Raw genomic sequence first — 7458 nt, 5'->3', positions numbered from 1 at the left:
CGGCCACATCATGCTTGTGCCACCAGCATTGCACTCATGGGGGACTCAAGCATAGAACCTGTCAGAGTTTAAAGCATAAGGTCTTGTCGAGGAGTGATGACAGCACTGAACGGTTTTGTCATATCTAGCTGCTAGACAAAACACACACGGCATGGTGCAAGGGAGATTTTTAACGTCTTATACCAGCTGCTATAGCAACTGCAAAACTACCCAAGATATCTAATGAGCTACTGCAGACCTCTGCTAATGTCATCTGGGAGGCAAAGACAGTGTCTGTCTAGTGATATCTATATGGGTAAACAATCTCCCAGTTCGTCCAGATCCCTACTGCCGTTCTCTTTCTGTTTGGATTGATTCTATAAAAAACCCAACTTCTCAGGACTAGTGATGTTAACAGCTGTATCCCCTACAGTGCACGGCCATCTTGTACACACACAAGCCCAAGCCCAAACAACTTTATTGCACGGTTTCTAGCAGGTTGCGTGAGCGACTTCGGACTGAAGGTGCTGCTAGCTAATTGGAAATGTAATGTTAATGATGTTTTGAAGTGCTTAAAGCTGACCTTTTGAAATTACATTGGACCCCCATGGATTCTTTCTGCACAACACTCGAATTATTTACATTGAAAATGAAACGTACACATTGAAAACCCTTATTTCAGCTTTAGGAATGGTACTGAGTCGTGGTGTTTTTGGTTTGTTGTGTTGGTTTTGTATCTATACTTTCGTTACCACACTTGACCTCGTCCTCAACATCGTCACCTTCACCTTCACACAGAAACAATTTACATATTTGCATTTAAGTTTAGTTCTCTGTGAAGTTCCTGTCTTGAGCAACAACATCTAAACCACAAAATGCTGATTATTACTGACTATCTCATGAATCCACGTGTTGCTGTGTTTGCTGCATCACCTCATTTAAATCATGATACAAAGGACAAAAAATGTTGGTGTTCTATGCCGTTAAAACAATAAAAACATCAAAGTGAATTGCTGTCTAAATGAGAGTTTATGAGGATTGATCTGCCTTCTGTACTTTCTATCTTATCTCATAGTAGCTTATGTTTGGTCCTACACTCTAAATCAATATCGAGGCTGTCAGATAAATGTGTCATTTCTAAGTGAGTTCAGCCTCGGTATTGTAGCTTACGATGTGTACACTCCATCCTCAGATGTGGGGAAGATGCTTCATGTCACAGCTGCCATACAACAGCATTATTCCAAGATCATAAACCGATCAGTCACAAACAGTGTTATGCTGCATTGACAGCCCGTCATTGATTTTATACACACATCTGAGTCTGGCTCTATATCCACTTTTGTTTTGGACATGACACAAAATATGTATTGCCAATAAATTCCCTCTTTAAAATCACATTTTGCCACATCCCATGGGCCTCGGCAGCAAATTTGATTTATCAATAAAGCAAGATTGCTCCTGCTGCTGCTGCTGCCGGAGATGTCCAAGGCAAATTTTCATAAAGGAGAAGGACAAACATGAATCAACCATTCTGGAGGTTTGCTGTCTTAACACACAGAGCCTTAGCTATTGCAATGTTATCCTTGTTTACCAATTTAACATGGAGTTTAGTTAAAAGAAAAATGAAAAAAAAAAAGATATTTTCCTGATCATCTGCTGTATAAATGCAACTCAGTCTCTCCCCACAGTGCTCTCTACAGCTTTTATGATTAAGCCTTATACACACTCAAGTGACAAGAAAGAGAGAGAGAGTTGGTGCCGACAGAACTAGACACAATGGTTTAATCAACTGTTCTTCAGAGTGAGCCCACTTCTTCCTCTCAATGTAAATGATAATATCGTCCTGACTGTGAGGAATAACTTATCACAACTATCCATCTCGGCAATTAAGCTTGACCTGCAACCCTCTCAGCCTCATTTTTAAAATTCATATTAATCTTGTCTGCCTTTGTCTGGGGGGAGTTTTTGTAGAGTCACCATCCGTGTCACTTCAGTGGATTGTCTTCATTGTCGGAGGAGCACCTCCTTTGTCTCCAGGTTGAACAGAGAGGGGCAAAACCTTGACTGGTCATATTATCGGTGTCTATTTTTAATACTTATTATCGTGTCCCAGGTTTCCATGTGACTTGCCATGTGTGCCAGAAAGCACAAGGCTCCACATGACAACACTATCTTACAACATACAGCTCCAGGACCCAAAATAATAATGTCTGCTGTGGAACTACTCCCTCGATAGAGATGAATACATCTCGATGTGAGCATGCTTCGAGCAGCTCGCTTGTGTGTGGCTTTAAAATAAACACTCTCATGAGAACTACTACTACACACTACTGTGAACCCATGAGCCAGAATTCCACGTCGCAGCTCTCTGATTTCGAAATGTTTATCGCTGTAAGACATCAGTAGATGGAACCCATCTGCCTGCTAATTAAAATCAGTCACCTGAGAAGAGTAATATTCATAATCCAATCTCAGCGCCGTCCACTACTGGCCTCATCGACTGACCGGTTCTCTTGCAGGAACAATCCTGCGTGAAATGATCTTCATGGAACTCTGAGCTGCGGCTTGGAAATTGATGTCTGGCCGAGGTCGAAGTGTGGTTTTTAAAGTTTCACCATGATGCTAAACCCGATCAATAATGCCAGAATTAACTCCACAAAATCTTGCAGTGTAACGCTCATTCTAATAGATTTCAGGTGCAACACACTCCACTGTGTTGGCTGCCACTGCATTGATTTCATGCAAAATATCCAAAGACACGTTCAGCTGAGCGAGCTTAAATAAGAAGCATGTCACGAGGACCTAAATGCCAAATATTTTCATTCCTCATCTCCTCTTAATGCATAATGGATGCTCAGTTACTCACATGAGGTAGAGAACTCATGGTGTGATATTGAACTGCTGACTGCATTAGAAACAATAAATAAATAAATAAATAAGTGCCTAAAAATAATACATAAAGTTTAAAGTTATCTTTAAATTCAAGGTACCATGCTGATTTTACTTCTCACACTTTAGCTCACCGGCTGTGTATTGATGTGTTTGGCGGAGGACAGGGGTCACTGGTGGCAGCGTCCAGATAGTGAAACAGCCAGCAAGCAGAGGCACCTGGTCTCTGACATCTTTTGATTAGGAACAGATTGAACTTTGCTGCAATTTGAACTGGCTGCTGAATGTCACAGCCGTGTCTTTGCTCAACGACCTCGTGGAGATCCAGTGTATTTGCTTCGCCTGACCTCTATTGTCCGACCCTGTGACCTCATTCGTCCGGTGATCTGAAAGGATTCGTGATTTTCTTCACCCCAACAACAGAATTGGGGGGGAAAAGTGTGGGTTGCAGACTTCAAAAGCAAAGGCACAAAAATGGCCTGATTTGGAACACAAAAAAGTAACATATTCTCTCTTACTGATGTCACACCATGATAAGCAACGCATAGAAATAAGTACAAATCGGAGCAACACACAATACAGATCAATGTGATGCAATTTACAGTATGTAATATAATAACATTTATTTATTTATTGCTGGTTCTGAATGGCTGTGGGACAAGTGGATGACAAATCCAAATGCAAGAAAAACAGGAGCAACAAAGAAATGTTCACTATTATTAGTGCTATTTTCATTGACATGGTGCTCAGTTATGAGTCTTAAACTTCTACTTCTAAAAATATTGTAGAGGCATTGTCATCTCTTTCTACTTTCTGGCTGTGACTTGGTTTGTCCCTGTTTTCGAGCTGGAACTGCCACCAGTGTCTTTGAAGAGTGCCCCTCCTCCTCAATGCAAATGTCCAACGCCTGCAAGAGCACGAGTTTTCAGTTCAAAGCTTCATGATTCAACTGTCTCAGCACAACTTGCAGCTGGCAGTAAAGATAAAATTTCGGATGTGGAGGGAATTGGCGCTCAGTCCACAAGGACAGAGGTGGCTCTTCGCCTGGTGTCCTAGAGTCCTACTTAGTAATGCAGAGTGAGACATTTCCGCCACAGGCCTGTTGAGCAACAACAGCAGCAGCAATATGGTGATAGCTACTTATCATTAAAACTTGACACAATGTTTCATATCATCAATTTTACTACCCTCTATACTTTAGCAAAGATAGAATAAAACTACAGCAACAGAGATAAAAGTTTGGTTTGTTTATGTACTCTAAAGACAGAAAACATATATTTTGCTGTGTAGTGTAGATAACACTGGTATTGAAGGTTTCATGATGCACTACTGTTTCGGGAAACAGTGTCCTGTTTTTCAGTGACCACCAGATGGCGGTGTCTGCTGTAAAATGTTTAAAATGCTTGAACAACTAAATCAGGGTTCTCAAATCGGTCCTCAAAGGGCCACAGTGGGTGCAGGTTTTTGTTCCAAGCGGTATATGATGGGATAGGACAGAAGACGAAAGGAGGAGCTGAAGAGGAAAGGAGGGAGGGAAGTATCAGGTCGAAGATTCAAACAGGGTCAAACAGACAGGCGAAGCTCAGGGAGTCAGTCGGAGTCGGTCTGGAATTGAATGCCAGAATTAAGGTCGGGTTTGACAATTGCAAATGCATAAATTCAATAACTCATAAATTGAGAAGTCTTCATGAACCACAGTCTTCTCTACATCATCATCAATACTTCCACACCTGGAGCTATTCAAGGTCACTTAAGAAATAGAGCTGAGGATAACATCAACAGCAGTCTCATAGTTCAGCTGATCTGATTTTAGGGCGGCAATAGTGCTGAAAATCACCTCACGCATTTGAGCCACCACAGAGCCTTTTCATAATCCAGGCCTGATGTTGTCTTCCATGACACTATTTTTCCACATTTCTTCTCCCAACAGCTGCCACACCTCATGATTACTTATGTATCAAACTCTTCAATGTGTCAAAAGAGGGTTGCATCTCCCCCTGCTGCTTTAACTGTAACAGCACTGGTGAGGAAATGTCAAGCTGGTCGTATTAGTATCCACTTCAAATGATGTTTTTGCTAAAATATATTGAGATTAATCATTTCATATTTAAATAAAATAATACATTTGATGTAGCGTGGAAGTGGACATGTGAATGAGTCTCACAGACATCAATCCCTGCAATCTTGCACCCCAAATAAAGAGAGATTCTGGAGGCTCTGAAAGGTGCCCACTTAAGCTGTGCCATGTTTTGCACAGTGGAGACCAAACATATCGACCAAGCTTGGGAGGGGGCGATCGAAGGAGATGCTGTTGCTTCGGATCGGACAGAAAAGTCAGCAGTTTGAATGTGCAGCAACAGAAGGGAGCTGCTGTATTTTTTGTTTTGGATGTCCACGTAAATGGATCACTGACAGAACCTTTGGTGCTACAAATATCCACAAAAAAAAGTTACACATATTGCATATATTACCACTCTGTGTGGGTGTGTGTCTGTTATATAAATATGGGGTGATTCTTCCATGAAATACACTTCTGAAACAGGCTAAAATGATAAAAATAATATATAATTCAATTTAAATTTTACGGTCAAATGTGAGGTTCAAATCAAAGCGGTATGTTTGTGTTTTGCGTTTTCAAGTACAGTGACTTTCTAAATTTTAAGTTTCATCTCTCTTTTTTACTTTACTCATCCTTCTTAGTTTTTGATTGTACATATACATTTTCTGCTTAGATCTGGTGCGAGAGAAAAGCCTGAGGAAGAAGAGTAGGAACTGTACTTGGAAAAAAGAACAGGAAGAATATACAAGCTTGAAAAGACAAAGAGCACGCAGTGCCATAAAAGGGAAAGGTTCTTATTGGCACAATCTGCATGTATGCAACATAAAAACTTGCATTCCTCCCCACTATTTACAGTAATTCACAGTCGTTAAGCAGCAAAACCAAAACGTTATGATTGACCAAAAAAGATGCAAAACTGCTTCATACACAAGTAGTTCATTTTATTTATTTATTTTTAATGTTGGCCCACATTTTAAGGAATGCAGTCTGCAGGAATGAGTCCCAGCTGCAGTGACACTGTCTACGTATGGGGGTTATCCGAGACAGATTCCCTCCAGATTATTACCAGCCCAACATTACAGAATGCCACTGTTCCAGTAAACTCGAGTCAGCAGTATTCAATTCTAAAGGCCACACATACTATTTTAGGGTCCACTGACTATGAAACAGTCTGGTAGAAGAATTCAAAAAAGAAATATCACAGCTCCCGCATCAGTGTTGATGTGTTTTTAGTGGCTAATGTGGCATGTTTGGAAACATGTGCTCTGGGTGCACAGGGTTTATTGCTGATCTCGGCACTGGTGCAACGCAAGACGATAAATTGTCAGCAGAGTGTTAAACTTGGTCACTGTGTACTTTCAGAATTAATGCATGTGGGTTTTGATTTATGGCAATTCCTGCCGGAGTGCTGCAAGTTCCGCTGTGCTAAATAAGAGGAATCTATTTCCCCATTAGGAGGTTGTTTTATTTCCTGTTAATATTATTGCGAAAGAACAGAATTTCTCATATTAATGCAACAAAATGTTGAACCACTTTAGTTCTTGCAACATTTAGGCTGAAGAAATATCTACTATAGTTAAAAAAAACCCCAAATCTTAAACAATAATTTCTCACGCTCCGTCTTTCCATCATTTGTGAACAAAACCACAAGACACAACTCCTCCTCCAAGGGACGATTCCCTGACATTATATTATTTTACACCTTTTTTCAACTGAGAACCATAATCTTCCTTTTAGATGATGTCAAAATGGGCCAAAAACATCAGAGGAAATAAGGAGGAGCATGTGTGGGTCTTTTTGATACAGGAATGGGCCCAGAAGTTTGGGTTGGTATTCTGAGGGTGATAAACCTGTGTCGTGGGACGATGAGGTATCATCAAACACTATTACAGGTTGAACTACAGGGGTGACACAGTGTCCCAATTTTCAAAGGCCACTAGAAGGCGCTCTTGGTTTAGACATGATGTAAGGTTTCACTGTATTAGTGGTTCAAGTCAATACATTTTGCATCAGACAGTGCCATCTGGTGGCCACTGAAAGTCAGGACACCGTTTCATGAAACCATATCTGCCCTTCAATACTGTGTCATGAAACCTACCAATCATAACTGCGTCGTGTGTCGATGCACCATAGTTTTCGAACGTCCTGGACTTCGAACAAATCGGAGTTTGAACAAAAATTTCGAGATTTTTTTGCTTCGGTTTTCGAACAAAAATCCAGAACTCGAGCGCTCCCGAAAAAGCCGGAAAAACACAACGCGCACGGACCGACCGGCTGACCCACAACGCGCTTTGTTATTGTGTGTAACGCAGCCTCTGTATGCAGACGTGTCCCGTTAGCTACATTTACTGACTGTTTTTTCTTCATATTGAGGTGTAAAACCTTTCCTGTCTCTGCACTGGACCGTGGTTGAGTGTCACAGGGGAGGTGCTCGCTCTCCACACCTCCGAGGCTGGAGCGCTCACTCCAGGGTTTGATGTCCTGTTGTGGGCTGGAGCTGGGACAGGGATGAGGCGAGTCTGGGACAGAGC

Source organism: Synchiropus splendidus, chromosome 5, assembly GCF_027744825.2.
Source record: "Synchiropus splendidus isolate RoL2022-P1 chromosome 5, RoL_Sspl_1.0, whole genome shotgun sequence".
Classification (NCBI taxonomy): domain Eukaryota; kingdom Metazoa; phylum Chordata; class Actinopteri; order Syngnathiformes; family Callionymidae; genus Synchiropus; species Synchiropus splendidus.
The sequence above is the reverse complement of the archived record's forward strand: the minus strand, read 5'-3'. Positions refer to the sequence as shown.